The sequence below is a fragment of the Crocodylus siamensis genome, chromosome 13 (assembly GCF_052110815.1).
Source record: "Crocodylus siamensis isolate JL-2025a chromosome 13, ASM5211081v1, whole genome shotgun sequence".
Taxonomy (NCBI): Eukaryota; Metazoa; Chordata; order Crocodylia; family Crocodylidae; genus Crocodylus; species Crocodylus siamensis.
Genome location: NC_143407.1, coordinates 25,697,940 through 25,713,883, shown reverse-complemented (window position 1 = coordinate 25,713,883; position 15,944 = coordinate 25,697,940). Strand labels below are relative to the sequence as shown.

At 47.7% G+C, this 15,944-nt stretch overlaps 1 long non-coding RNA gene across 5 annotated transcripts in view; it reads right to left on the bottom strand.

Annotated features, from left to right (window-relative positions):
* LOC149854118 (uncharacterized) overlaps window positions 1-15,944 on the bottom strand; it is a 276,904-nt gene that overhangs the window by 230,120 nt on the left and 30,840 nt on the right. For all 5 annotated transcript variants that reach the window (XR_016438946.1, XR_016438942.1, XR_016438943.1 and 2 more), the window contains exon 2: window positions 7,371-7,536. This is a non-coding gene — a long non-coding RNA (uncharacterized LOC149854118). The remainder of the gene's footprint in view (window positions 1-7,370; window positions 7,537-15,944) is intronic.

The following is a 15,944-nucleotide window of genomic DNA, read 5'->3' as shown; positions in this document are numbered from 1 at the left end:
CCCCCACACCGAATAACATTTTCTGCCTGGCCGCTGCTGCTCAGCCTGGGTGGGAGAGTCCAAAGCAGGTGCAGGGCATGCTGGGTCAGAGCTGCATGCCCACATCCCCGCTAGTACCATGGGGGTGGGGCCAGTGATGGCGGCAGCCAGGAGGAGCTGCCGCCACATGGACTACCTAGAAAGGCAGTCCTGCCACAGAGCCACCCCAGCCCCGTGGCGTGCCCAGGAGGGAACAGGACGTGCCACAGCCGAACAGTGTGGAGCAGGTGTGGGGCGCACCGGGGCTGCACACTCTTGGCAGTGGTTGGGAGGCACCACACAGCATGGGCACCAGGCTGCAGTGGGGTGGGGGCGGGTGCTGATCAGCTGAGTGGGGCATGCATGGGGAGCTCCCACGAATACCCTCAAACCCTCCCACACAAGCCCCAAAACCACACCGTCCCCCACATACAATCACACACACCCCACAAACACTGCACTCACCTACACCCTACCCAACACACACACCCATGCACCTCTGGGGGAACCCCGCCCACTGCTCCATGCACACACCCCACCACACACATGCACCCTCACAAACACCCCCAGCCACCCTCCCCCTCCACAAACCCCATACATCCCCACAAACCCCCCATACCTACACATACCCCCACATCTGCACTCACACACCCAGAGCCCCTGACAAAACCCATACCCACCCACCCATACCCCTCCATACAGCCCACAATATACAAGAGCAAAACCTCATTTTGAGCCATTATGCAATCATTTCTACATACACAATGCAAACACACACACAAACTGGGACAATTTTTTTTTTTTTAATAAAATTAAAATACATTATTGTGAATGTTTGATTTTTAGCCTTTTTTTTCCCAGTTCCAAGATGGCAAACCCCCTTTCCAGAAGGAGTACTTCTGAGCCCAATGGGAGGAATATCCAGTGGCAACCATCAAGGGTTAGGGGGTGGGACTTCCAGTCCCAAGATAGCGACCAGAGGGCAGGGTGCCTGTCCCTTGTGGCCAACGGCAGCTCACCAAAACTCATTAACTGGACCTCTAGCTGAAGTAATTGCCCTCACCTGAGCTACATCTTACTGCCCAGAGGAAACCCAGTTCTGGGTGTTTTGTCATCTTTTATCAGTTCTTGAACAAACCAACCTTTTTTGGACTCGAGTCACCTGGAAGGACAGCACAGTGTTTTACCATTTCATTTTACACGTTGCCGTCCCGTCTTTGTATTGTGAGAAAAGAGAAATAGAAGCATCTGACTGACATTCTCTCTACCACCCATTATTTTGTACGTCTCTGTTGAGCGGTCTGTTATTTGTCTCCTCTTGACACTGTACACCCTCAGGATCAGTAGCCATACAAAAGGAGAGAGGAAAAAAGGTTAAGTGAGGTACTTGCTCCCATACCGGACTGGCCAGCACAATTGGCTTATCAGACGTTGCACTCCCTGACGGGTTGCAGCTTTAGATAAGCTGCCCTTGAGATATGGGGAACTTTAAGAGATGATTTGCTTCTTTAATACCCAAGAGCCTTTACCGCTGTGTGCGCTTCCAAGAAATGCCACTCTGGAAAGGCATTCAGTCTTGATTTGAAGACTTCAAGCTGAAAAAGTGAAGACTTGAACATGAAAAAGTGATGAAGTCCCTGAATATTTTTTCCAGCAGTTAACAGTTGTGAAATACCCAAAATGTGGGCCATGTTATGGCAAGACTTGAGATACTGAGTACCAGAAAAACAGGTTTGTCTAAAATGGCAGATGAAGGCTAAAAAAGTAAACCACCAGTGAGTGATTCAATGGAGTCCTAACTCTCCAGTCAAATCTTTAAGAACAGCTTAAGGACTTTTACCACCTACAAATAGTTTTATGCCATGAACATGCCACTATGGTTGTTATGGAGGCAAAACACCATTAGATGATACCGACTCTCAGTCACTGGTTGTGAATCAACCAACTAGTAGTAAAAGGCTCTGTTTGTCCTATTGCTACTTCCTTGAGCTACTGAGTCTTCCTGCCACTAAGAAACTCATTTCTTACTATCTGTCACGCGTGCAAGGCACCAGTGGCCAAATAGTAAAAAAAATAACAAAAATGACCTCAAAATCTGTTATTAGAGGGAAGGAAACGTAACTGAGAAAGATCATCAATAAATTTCATTCTCACCAGAGACCATGAACACGAATTCTAGAAAAAAGGGGCTCAAATTATATATACATTGTGTTGCCAAGGGCCACCCTGACCCCATAGGGCAGGAAGTATAAGGACAACAGGAAAAAAAACACACAAAAGAAAGCTGAGCTCAACACTAGCCACAGGGTTTTCCTTAACTGAAGTCTGCCTTCGGGTTTAGCAGTTTTATATCCAATACCCAGACTGCTCTCCTCTTAAAGAAATAGTAACTTTCCCAGCAGGTTAACGCTCATGGTTGGAGAAGGCCAGTGAGCATGCTTTGGGATGATATGGATGAGCAGAATAAATAAATGATAGGTCACCAGCATTAAGCTTCACTCAACTTTAAATAAAGGTGTGCAACTGATGATTTTCGACTGCCTGCTACTGATATTAAAACAGTAAAAACATAATTTCCCTATCAGTCATGAAGAAAAAAAAACAGGCTTCTTTAATAACCATGCATAGATTAATTAGCAGTTGTATAACTGTCTAGTTATACTGAATAAGTCTCCCATATTTAAAAGACATAATGCATGGGGAGAGATATTGATTATTAAAGCTTTAACTCCATTGCAGAATACTTACGATGTAAACTAGCTAAGCTCTGCTTGAATTATTGCTTTATAATCAATTTCTCCCCATGCGCTATCCAGTAAGCTTTTAACTTACTCATCTCTTTAAAAAACAAGGTGACAAGAGGTTTTCAAGACATACTGAAATCCTTAGTTATTAATACTTTGTCAATGAAACTCTTTAAGCAGCATATTATTGGGTACTAAAACATAGAACATGAAAGTGCTTGTCATAAAACCACTTGCCAAATCATGACTTGACTGTCAGACTGCTTCTGTGGGGCTCCCAGATGACAGGAGGAGGTGCTGAAATGGTTTATTAGTTCCTAGACATGCACCTCAAGTGCTTTAAGTTATACATCATGCCAGAGCACAGCGAGTTGTGCACCAGCTGGGTGGCTACAGCTGGGATTCAAGAGAAGAGAATTGTTTCGCTTACGGACCCAAGCAAAGTAATATGTAGTATATGAGTTCTCTAACTTTAATAGAGGGCCAGGTATATATAGCCTGGTCCTTACACAGATGTGCTGCTGGGACGAATGGGGAGGGATAAAGGAGCACACTGAAGCATAAAGCTGTTTGCCTAAAGACGAAAACAAGATCCAGCCACAAACATAGAGGCTCCGACTCATTTGCCCATGCTGGGCTCCAGGCTCCCTCTCTAGGCAGGCCCTCCTAGACTCAAGCTCTCCCTCTCTGAGCCCCAGACCCTCCTGGCCTCCAGCCCCGCTCTCTTTCTGGGCCAGCTGGGAGCTCTTCTTGCCCCTCCTGCTCTGGAGCTCCTTCCGCAAACCACCAGCATTGACCCCAGCTCAGCTGTTCCTGGGAGCACTGCTGCCAGGAGCTCCTCTCCCTGCCGTGCTAGGGGCTAGCCTGGCTAAATAGCTCCGTGTGCCCTGTCACAGCTCCTCAGTCTCTTCATTGGGGAAACAAAGCTGCACAAGACCTTCCTCTGGGCTGTTATCCCTCTGACCAAGCAGTTTCTCCATGGATAACCCGGCATTTTGCAGCCCATACTTCAGGAACTCCACCCTAATGAAACCTACTGCTTGGGGAAGGAGTGGGGGATAAGGGGCAACTTAAAGAAATAATCTGTTTAAAGTTATTTCTTTATTAAATGGGGCACATGAGAACTGAGCAAACAGTTGGAAGAAAGTAATTCATTAGCTGAGTGCTCAGATTTGAAGGGAGCGTAAATGGGTCATGGGTTTGGTTAAATCAGAATTCACTTTTGGAGCTTAAGAAACATTAATGGGAATTTATTATTCAAATGCTCACCCCGCTCTGCTCTTAAGTGGCACAGTCAGAAACACAGAGATTAGGAAACAGATGCATGGAGTTACGTTATATTTAGTTGTTCAGCTACAATCTCCCACAAGACAGCGGTTTGCAATTAGTGAAAGGCATCTGAGGCTTGGTTGTAGAAGTATGGCCAATATTCACCACGGGGAGTCTCCTCTGTTTCACAGCAGAATGGATGGACTATCAAGGAAAGAGTCATAGGTAGCTCCTGATTTTGCAGCTCGATCTGCATCACTGACAGGCTCACACTCGCTGTACTTGCCAAAGGGCATGTCCTTTCCCCTTGGATCACATCACACCTGGGCCTATTCGCCTGCCATGACTTGTTGTTCATGCCAGGTGTACCTCTACTTGTCTGGAGGTGGTGACCAGTGGTTCCCCAAGGGTCCAGGTGTGGCTTTATTGTCTCATATTCTGTGGGGCTCCTACCCCCCTAAGGTATTACAATCAGCCCTGGCAGTGTCCTGGCATGATGATGGGGCTTTTCCTCCTACACTGGATGCCCGGTGAGAATGGAGACCACGAGAATCCTGCTGTTCTGTATTTCTCAAAGAATCGCAACACAACAGAAAATCTAACTACATCGTTCAGACTGAGCAGTAGGCAGAGCAATGATGCCCCTGCACTGAGCAATTCCCTTTTGGGCATGGGTTGATTCAGTGCCCAGCTCACCCACCTTCTGGCACAGATAGGCCTTCTGGCACAGGTTCTCCCCACCCTGATGCTAGGCCAGGAATGGCACTGTCTCATGGTGTCCCCTGCTGTGCTTGCAGCTCCACCGGTCCCGTCAGTGCTCTCTGAGCCCACAGATGCTCTGGGCAGTGCATATGGTGTCAGTGGGCTCCCAACCTAGAGTTTCCCCTTGCTTGGCCCGCTCAGGGTCCACTGGACTGTCCTCCTCTCCCAGTCCCACCTGACCCGGGTGCTTCCACGTGGTCCTCTGCATGCGATGGGGCATTGCATCAGGTCTAGGCTGTGCTGCTCACCAGCCACGGTCGGACAAGCTGTGCTCTGGATGAGTTCCTAGTGCTCTGTTGATGACCAATGCTTCCTGGGCCTTCCTGAGTATTTCTGCCCTGGGGAAAGCAACCAGCCTCTGGCTGGACATAAGGTGTGCATCCAGATGCCTTGGCTGCCGGATGTGCGTGCCCTGTTCCCCTGGGCACGCTAGCCCTAGGGGAAGGCGCTGGGTCCCTTCCGGCATCAGGGAGCAGAGTCACAATCACCTCAAGCCCAATTAAGATTAGAATAGCCCGTAGGCCCTCAATAATTGATCGCCAACTCTGCACAGCCAGAACAAGCAGCAGTCTGGCCATACTTCTTCCTTGACCTGCAACGCCTACTGCCTCTGGTGGTTTGCCCACCTTAACAAAATCTGGGGGTACCTTCACGTTGTACAAAATAGGAATCTAACCCGGTGAGTTTGCAATTTGTGCACGGGATTCCTGTTATATTGGGTACATATCTGTTAAATGCACACCAGAACAATTAGTTGTGCATCTAACTAGCCACTTGCATATGCAACTCTCATTAGCCATTGCAACAAAAGATGCAAGTGTCCTTTTTCTTTTAAATTTGCTCACCAGTAATACCTTTATACCTGTGATCTGCTTTACAACTAAAAAATCATTCCTCTGAGTGAAGGAGAATACCGCTGGGATTTAAATGATCTATTTTAGTACCACATTCAAAGATACTGAAATTATCATCTCAAAAGCGCAGCATAAATAAGATATAAACACTGGAAAATAGCGTATAAATCATGCTATTAGGCAAAGAATTACAGGAACCAACCCACATGGCACATACCTCTAGCATCTTGCACATCCAGCATAAATTGACATTTTCTTATTGATCACTAGACACACTTACATACTGTATACGAAGAATAAATGTCAGTATCCTCAATGAACACACCTTCCATTTACCTAAATATTCTGAAGAATTTCCTAAGTATCTAATGATAGTCATAAATATTTTCCTGATCTGATTCTACTGGACCCCTAAGAAGAAATTCGAGACCCACGGAGGACTTGCTGTTAACTTCAGTGGAGCCAGCAATTCACCTCTGGATTACGTAGAGAGCTAAATGCTATGCTATGAGAGAGCTAAGCATAAAGGAACCAAGTGAGTAATTAATTTTTATCTTTGCAGAGTGCAGTCAGAGTCACCCCTCTGAGTTAGATGAAACCCGGCAATGATCATATTTTAAAGACAGTACAATTCGTATGGCAGTATTTGATTACTTTCAATCTCTACTAACCAAATTTAGTATAAAAAGGTGGCCTGATTATTTTAAAGGTCCAATTTTCTCTTCTTTACAAACCCAGAAGTCCCACTGAGCACAAGGAAAGCCAGACTGGGTTCTTTGAGTATTTGTGGCATCGAGGTTAATGGGAGATTTAAATGCACAAGAAATCCAGGATCCAGTCATAAGAGTACTTGAAAAAGAATTATAATAGTCATAAAAATGAAAGGATATTTATTCAAAAATGTCTAGGCATTTCATAAGTTATTTCTCTTTCACAGTCCTTTGTCAGCAGCTCCTGCTCTCCTTAAGCTTTTTCTTTCTAATTCTTCTTTTAAATATTTATAAAAATTTGCACAGATGGGGGGAGAAAAAGCTGAAGATGTGAAACAGAATTAATTCAATAAGGAAAGGGCTAGAAGCCCATTACTGGCTTAGGCAGCCTCTTTTCATACTGTATATTGTTACAAGGAATAATTAAATTGAAGGCCCTTGATCTTTGGGAGCTTTTTCATTAATATTATTATTATTAATAATACCAATTTGCAATTCCCTCTCCCCACTTCACTTGTATTGGCCTCTAAGAGCTTCATTGCCACGAGGCACCTGCATGCTGCCACACAGCAGCAGGCTGCAGTTAAAAGGCTATTGCTTTCTTAAAGGTATAACAATAGCAGAGCTGTTTTAGATACCAGATGAGGAAAAAAAGAACCATCTTGGCCCTTCACCCCACATTTGGATCACACCCTTTCCAAGGCCCGAGTCAGTTATAAGGCCCATGCTCCCTTCTTGTTTCTTTTTGTCTGGATTATATTAAGCATTACCTAGAGTTACCAGGTGATGCAGGGTCTCCATTGTGCTAGGTTCTGCATAAAGACATAGACTATCAAGTCATAACAGACAAGACAGACAAAGAAGAGGAGAAACAGAGGTAAAACAGAGTTGGAGTGACTTGCCCAAGGCCACGCACTGGCATCTGTGGCAGGATGTAGTCTCATAACACAAACAGATGACAACAAGCTGCCTGTCTTATTAGTGGCCTTTCCCTCTTCCACGCCTCCCCATACCTGATTCCAGCTGGGCCCAGAAACAGAAACATCGCCAGTTCCTGCATTTCTCTGTGCCTTTTAGACTCAAGCCATCCGGCTAAGCATCATTCCTGTGGGATACTTCTAGGAACACGCCAAACTCCGGGGACAGTCAGGGTCCTCAGGTACCATGGGTTATGGTAGCCTGAAAGAAAGACAAGACATAGAATACATTTAAAACCCTGCTTCTGAACTAGCACATGCACTGCTCTCCCATTATAATGAGGTTATATGACTTTCACCACTCTGAAATTCTTCTTCTGGGTGCAAGCCATGCCAAGAGCAAGCTGCAGCATCTGTCCCGGTTGGAAGATTCAGCACCAGTTGTGTTGGCGCTTGAGAGTAGCCCCTGGAAGTGTCACTGTGCTAGGCTCTGGATGCACCATCTGGAGTGCCTCCTCCCCAGATGCCACGTGTATTTTTTTTTTTTAGCTCATGGCTTGTTGTTTTTTTAATTATTTGGTACGTTGCTATCTTGTCATGAATAAAAGTCAATACAAATGCTTTATTGAGACCTCCACCCATGTTCCTATATGACTGTTTTCTTCCTACCCTTAAACACAGAACAGAATGCAATATACATTTCATTTCCAAACTGGATTCTTCAGAGGAAGGAATTCCAGACCATCTGCCACACACAGACATCTCTGCTTTTCTTATTCATATGCAAAAAAGCCTTGTATTTACCAAAAAAGGACCCTACAGGCAAATAATCCCCTCTGTTTCCTGTCTAAACTATTACAGTTCAGAAATTCAGTGCTAATTATTGGGATTACAGTCCTTTATTTTAAGGAAGACTGGAGTAAATAAATGTTGGTTGAGAGCAGTTGAATCTACCAGTTATCTTCCCAAACTGATGAATCATCAGGCCAGCTCAGCCTCTTCCAATTTAAAAAGCAATCTAACCAAAGCCTGAAATTGAAACATTTTGAACTGAATAATATACTCTCTCTCCCTCTCCCAGATTTAACACACACTCATGGGACACAAGGAGACAAAGACAGACCTGGTTAAATCAGCTAGAACCATTTGTACAATCTGTCTCTCATTTTATCAAAGATTTTCATCCTACTATAAATTTAAAGACGGTCAGGTTGATTTTCCTATTACTGGAATGTCAGAATATAAATATACCATTAGGACCTTTATAGTTTGGATACATTTTAGTTTGTCCACTACCCAAATATCAACCAAACTACACAGGTATCTAGGATTACAGCCGGTTCTCCAGAGGTTTTAGCAAGTTTCCATTTCATTATTCATGAATGCTTCCCAATTTATTTGCTATAAAATCTGAAGTAAAAGAATAGAGAAGGAGTCCAAGTGCACTGGTCATGAGGCAGGGAGAGGAAGGGTAGACCACTGGTTTGGAGACTACCCTGGGACTCTTGAGATGCAAGTTCAATTCTCTGCTCTACCTCAGTCTTTTTACATAACCCTAAATAAATTGTCACAAATCTATGGTGGCCCCACATCCCGACTACTGCGCAGTTCTGGTCTCCTCATCTCAGAACACAATGTAGTAGACACTGGCGATGCAAAAGGGGTAACGGGGGTGCATGTGCACCCCAACAGCAGTGTTGCCAGGCAGGGGAGGCAAATGAGAGCCCTAGGGCCCCCCCTGAAAGCACCAATTGAGGTGTAGATGTACACCTTGCTGGGGTTGTTTAACCCCAGTACTCTTTCCTGCCATGGCAGGGGGTCAGACTCGATGATCTGCTCAAGTCCCTTCCGACCCTAGAAACTATGAAACTGTGCGTGTGCCAGGAGAAACAGTCCCCCCACAGCTGATCTCACCAACCCAGAAGTGCCAGCAACGCACTGCTGCCAGTTGCAGGTTGGTGGGATCGGAGGTGGGGGAATCCCCCACCGTCAGTCAGCAGAATCACCCACGAGGGGACCCTCCCCACCCCAGTCTGTGGAATCAGCTGTGGGGGGACCCCCCCCCCAGTTGCTAACTGTCTGTTGGGAGGGGCAAGTGCCCCCCCCCCCCCCACTCAGGAGGCACCAGTCACCCATTGTAGTAGATTTGGAAAAGCTACAGAGAAGGGCAACAAAAATAATAAGGGTATGGAGCAGCTGCCTAACCAGAAAACAACTAAAAAGACTAGGACTCTTCAGATTGGAAAGGAGAAAGGAAGTTGAAACAGATACCATAGCCAGATTCAAAAAGGGACTGGATAAATTCATGGATGATAGATCTATTAAAAGGTAGTAAATAGGACAGTCAGGGATATATCCTACTGGCATCTCTAAATCAATGATGCTGGATGCTAGGAATGGTAATGAAAAGGGGACAGATTACGCTAGACATACATGGTTCAACGTTTTCACTCCAGAGTATCCACTCCTGCCACTGTCAGACAGGATAATTGGCTAGATAGGCCATCTTCATCTTTAAAACGGAGAAAGAAGCATTTCTTTGCCTTGCAAGGGTGCTCTATGGATAAGAACATTAAAGACTGAGGTGCTCAGGTCCCTAACCGTAGGTCATAAAAGTATGTTAGCGAGAGAGTGTAAGCTCTTCCTTTAGGACAACAAATTAGATGAATTAGTCACTTCTACACAGCTGAAGCAAATCCATTAAAAAACATAAGCAAATATGTGCATTGTTTATTCTACTCTACCCTAGACACCTTACCCTGGAGGAGGAAAAACTGAGGAACTGAATAGGAGCGTGGAAAACAGGTCAATGAACAGAAGCACTCTGATCTCAAAGGGATGGGAGGACTTAGATAGCCATCAACATAAGGAAGTACAGTGATGGAGCAGATGGGGTGCCAGGCCCTACTTTCAGCTCTGCCAATCACCTCAGTCAAATTTCTTAACTAGTCCATAGCCCATTTTCTACCTCTGTACTAGAAAAATGAAAAATACTTCTTTCTTTTTGGTAAGGAGCCTAGAGTTCAGCAGATGAAAGGTGCTATGTATATGTTGAGTATTAGCAATAAATTGCATTTTATTTTATATAAGTTGGGTGTTCCCAAAGTGAGTGCCCCCCCCACACACCAATAGAAGGAGAAAGCCAACAGGGCACACATACTGGGGGTGGAAATTGTAGTTTACTCACTGTTCCCTCCCACCTATCGTGTCTCAACAGAGGAGGAACAGAAAGCGATGTCTTAACCGGGTACAAATTTAATACAGGATCTTCATAAAGTCCTTGTGCACGACCCAAGTTATTAACGTTTAAAAGTGCAGAAGGACTTTATCAAGACCCTGTATATGTATATATAAGAAGGCAGTGAATTAAAGTGAGTATTTACAGGTTACAAGTACATATAACTATATACATACCCACATGCAAACAGGTAACTTTAATGGTCCCAAACGGTATGAACAGGTAAATACAACAATAATTGGCGCTCTAAAATAGTAGGCGTACAGTTAACTGTTAATAAACACTCCAAAAATGCACAGCGTGCATCAAACAATCAATAAACACTCCAAAATATGAGATGCAAGCATCCTCTAGTGGTTCCCCTCCGTTAGGGGGTCTCTTCCTCCTGCCTCTTTTTTGAGGCTACCTTCCCCTGAAGGTTACTCCCCGGTGGGAGACCCATTGCCCCACTGACTCATGTGTCTCAAGGAGCCAGGTGGGGCAGTGTTCATAAGCTCCCTGGCCTGGCTAATGATTCTCCAAGGGAAGGCTCAGTTCCAGGCTTCAGGGGGGTGGCGCGACTTGCTCATGCATCCCAGTGGCTCAATCCTTCTCAGGGGGGTTACAGGCCTGGGCTGCCTTATGCATCCTCGCAGCTGTGCCATTCTGAATACTGCTCCTGGCTCACAGGAACTGCTCTGTTCCCAGGGCCTTTGCAGACCCACTATGCAGGGAATGGGCCCCAGAGCACCCAGCCCCTCCTTCTCCAGGGCCTTGTGCCCCACAATGACTCATCCTGCGGTAGCGTTGTCTCCTGTGTCTGGCCTCACTCTGTGGTTGGAGACCCAAGCTGCCTCGCCGCAGCTCCCAGGGTCCTGGTTCCTCACAGGCCATCCATGCAGGAATGCCTGCACTGCAGCCTGGTCTCATGCTGGAGTTGGAGACTCGAGCTGCATTGCTGGGGCTTCCAGGGTCCTGGTCTCTCGCAGTCCCTCCATGCAGCAACGCCTGCACCACCCACCGCTTCTGTCCAGCAGCAGAATCTTTCAGGCTCTTCTGGGCAGCTGGATACACCCACTAGGCAGCTCCTTCAACTCTTCTTCACCCCAGGACCTCTTCCTTCTTCTTCATCCCTCACCAACTGCCCCACATGCTCAGCATGCAGCTGCTTATATCCGCTTCTGGGGCTCCACCCCCAGATTGAAAATGAACCAATCAGAGGGGCTGCAACAGCAGTTCCTAATTAAGTCTGCTCCTGTTGTCCCCGTCCCCCGCCCCACCGCCTTTGGAGTAGAGGGGGAGTGAACTGTCCTCCTGGCTCCTCTCCTGCCTGCCTCTGATTGGTGGGTTTTGCCCCACCAATCACATTCGCAGTCTCCTAAGCCTGGAAAGCGGGGCGAAGCCAGCAAGCCCACCAAATTTAAATTAACAGAACTCTTAACATAATATTAAAGGGTTCCTGCACTGATGCAAGAAACTGGAATGCAGGATACACACCAATTGTTCACATAGATTATAACTACCTTGTTAACAAATTTCCTTTCTGCATGAACTGAATTTTACTTCTAGTAAATGACCACCTTGCTGAAATGTACCTTGCAGAAGTGTCAGAGCCAGCTTATTTTGAGACAATTTTACAATTTTCCCTGCTGAGGGAATTGGCTGGTGTCATTGCGGAGCCATTGGCACGGCTGTTCGAGGACTCCTGGTGCTTGGGCCAAGTCCCTGAGGACTGGAAAAGGGCCAATATCGTCCCTATTTTCAAGAAGGGGAGGAAGGAAGAGCCTGGCAACTACAGGCCAGTCAGCCTCACTTCTATCCTGGGGAAGGTCTTTGAAAAAATTATCAAGGGCCACATTTGTGAGAGCCCTGCAGGGGAAGTGATGTTGAGGAGTAACCAGCATGGGTTCGTGCCAGGCCGATCCTGCCTGACTGACCTGGTCTCTTTCTATGACCAGGTAACAAAGAGCTTAGATGGGAAGGAGGAAGTCAATGTCGTCTTCTTGGACTTCCAGAAGGCCTTCGACAGTGTCCTACCCAATTCTGGTGGGCAAGCTGAGGGACTGCGGCATTGCCGAATGCATGGTCACATGGATGGCAAACTGGCTCCAGGGGCGCACCCAGCGGGTGGTTGATATCGACCTGGGGGTTGCGGGCAGCGGAGTCCCCCAGGGCTTGGACCTTGGGCCGGTGCTGCTCAACATCTTCATTAGCGACCTGGACGAGGGGGTCGAGAGCACCCTGTTCAAGTTCGCTGGTGACACTGAGCTGTGGGGCAAAGTGAATCCACCGGCAGGCAGGGACCGCATCCAGGCAGACCTGGATAGGTTGGAGAAGTGGGCGGATCTGAACAGGATGCGGTTCAACAAGGACAAGTGCAGGGTGCTGCACCTGGGGAGAGGGAACCAGCATTATGGTTATAGGTTAGGGGCTGACCCTCTCGGCAGCACAGAGGCAGAGAGGGATCTTGGAGCCAGGATTGACTCCAGGATGAACGTGAGTCGCCAATGCGATGAAGCAATAGGCAGAGCCAACCGCACCCTGTCCTGCATCAACAGGGCCATCGCTAACAGGTCCAGAGAGGTCTTGCTCCCCATCTATGCGGTGCTGGTCAGGCCGCAGCTGGAGTCCTGTGTCCAGTTCTGGGCGCCGCACTTCAAGACAGACATGGAGAACCTGGAAAGGGTCCAGAGGAGGCCACTTGTATGGTTGAGGGCCTCTGTGGCCAGCCCTATGAGGAGAGGCTGAGGGACCTGAATCTCTTCAGTCTCCGCAAAAAGAGACTGAGGGGGGATCTTGTGGCTGCCTACAGCCTTATCAGGGGCCAGCAGCAGGGACTCGGGGAAAGTCTGTTCCCCAGGGTCCCCCTTGGAGTCTCCAGGAACAATGGCCACAAGCCGAGGGAGGATAGGTTTAGGTTAGATATTAGGAAGAACTACTTCACTGTAAGGGTGGCCAGAGCCTGGAATAGGCTTCCCAGAGAGGTGGTGCTCTCACTTTTCCTGGAGATCTTCAAGAGGACACTGGATAGGCACCTGGCTGGGGTCTTGCGACCCCTCCCACCCCCAGTGCTCCTTCCTGCCCATAGCAGGGGGTCGGACTCGATGATCTGTCTAGGTCCCTCCCAACACACTGATTCTATGATTCTACAAGTTGAAAGAGACTGGGAAAAAAATTGTTAGCTTTATTAGAAACATAAAATCTCACTCCGATTCTTAAAGAATGGGGCAGGAAATCTATAAACCCTGTGTGTGTGTTTTTTTAGCTTTATGGACCTTATTACTACATTTGCATAGCTGCAATAAAATACATATTTAAATAGAACTGAAGTCATGCACAAGTTGTAATGGCTTGTTTTTTTGCTCCAGTCCAGTACCAGGCTGTTTTCTATTACATTTACTTTTGTCACATATTTGATTATGCACTGAGGCTGAAGTAGTTGCAGAAGGAATTTCCCCCACGGGTACCATCCTCACAGACTCTTTCATACCCAGGCGGAGCAGAGCAAAGAAGTGGGCAAACCTGTTGTTTCCACTACAATCAATCCTAGGGCCAGGTGGGCACATTTTAGCTCTAAGCACAACCCATGGCTGCCTAAGAGTGTGTGTAGATGAAACGGGAGCCCTAAATTGAAGTGGTGGGTTTTTAAAAACACTGCTTCAGATTAGGGCCAAGTTAACCCCCGGGTCATGCACGCACCCATGCACTTACCTGCCTCTCCGGTGGTGGGGAGAGGAGGGCAAGCTGATGGCAGGCAGAGCAGTCCCTGGGCTGGGGAGAGGTTGGTGCTTCCTTCTATAGCAGTGGCGGCACCCACCTGCAGGCACCCAGACTAGGCAGTCCCAAGGAGCACCACAGCCATGGAGGGAAGCACCAGGACCCCGCACAGCACAGGTAGGCAGGCAAGCTCCAGGAGGGTGAGGAGATAGCCGCTTTTCTTGGGTGCAGCTCGTCTTCCCAAGCTGTTGCCAGGCTGCCTGCACGAGCTTCCTGGAGCCTGGTGCTTAGCTCTGTGGCTGTAGGGCAGCAAACTAAAAATCCTCCAAGGCATTTTAATTTCATGTGCCCCAAGTCATTTAAGGTACGTTACGCTGCCGAATAGGCCCGTGCGAGTCAGCAGCGATCCGACCTGGCGTTGGATCTGGCCACTTCAGATGGCCACGATCCAATCCAGAGCTCCAGACTGGGTTTCCGCCTCGATCTGGCCAAAGCTTCAGAGCCACCTCGGAGATCCAGCCATAGGGTATAATGGGGAATCAATGAAATATCTACAACGTTGTTTGTCCAATGTGGATGAAACTTGCAGGGCTGAGAGCATGAAATCTGCCAAGATTCAAGAAGATCGGTGTAGGGGTTTGGGGGAAACTGTACCCCAAATTCTTGAAAGCCAAACTCATGTCATAGTTGTGTGTTACACCACAGGGGGGTCAAAACTGCAGGGCTGGTAGCTCTTACTGAGGCCACAAAGCCTGTCGAGTTTCAAGACCATCAGTGCAGGGGTTTGAGGGAAACTGCCCCTCAAGCTGTGGACGAGCAAAACTGGTGCCATGGGTGACACTGCGTGTGCTCAGGCACAGCGGGGTGGCAGCTGCAGGGGTGGTAGCCCCTGCTGTGACACCTGCCAGCTGTGGGGGAGATCAGTGCAGGGGGGTCCCGGAGCTCTGCACCCCTAGCTGCTGATGCCAAAACTGGTGCCAAGAGTGTGTCTGTCTTGGGGCAGTTGATTGTCTGTCTTGAGTCTTTCCTCTCCTTAGCCTGGTTTTGTGGGTGCTAACTGATGCTCGTTAAGTCTTATGTGGTAGCTCGGTCCTGTGTATTGAGCTGGTCCCCGAGTGAATCATGGTCGATTGGTTGGTAACTGGGGACACAGCAGCTCCGCAGCCAGGCCTGCGGCCGTGTCCCCTCCCGCCCCAGGACAGACACGGTCAGTCCCGCAGCACCCGTGGCACCAGTTGTGCTTGTCTGCAGCTTGAGGGGCAGTTCCCCCCAAACCCCTGCCCTGATCTTCTTGAAACTTGGCAGGCTTTGTGGCCTCAGTAAGAGCTGCCACCCCTGCAGTTTTGACCCCCCTGTGCTGTAACACATAGATGTAACAGGAGTTTTGCTTTCAAGAATTTGGGGTACAGATGCCCCAAAACCCCTGCACCGATCTTCTTGAAATGTGGCAGGCTTTGTGGCCTCTGTAAGAGCTACCATCCCTGCAGTTTTCACCCCACTATGTTGTAACGCCTAGACGTGACAGGAGTCATGCTTTCACAAATTTGGGGTGTCCAAAGCTTCTCCGAATCTGAAGCTCTGCAGCCCTAATACCGAATTTGCTACAGCGGCTGGAATTACTGCACAATACACTGGAGATGCATGTAAACACCAGCCCCATGAAAGTGGTGCAAAAGCATTTAACCCGCTTTAAAGTGTCTTGTACACGTGCCCCTCATTTTGTCTACACACGGCCT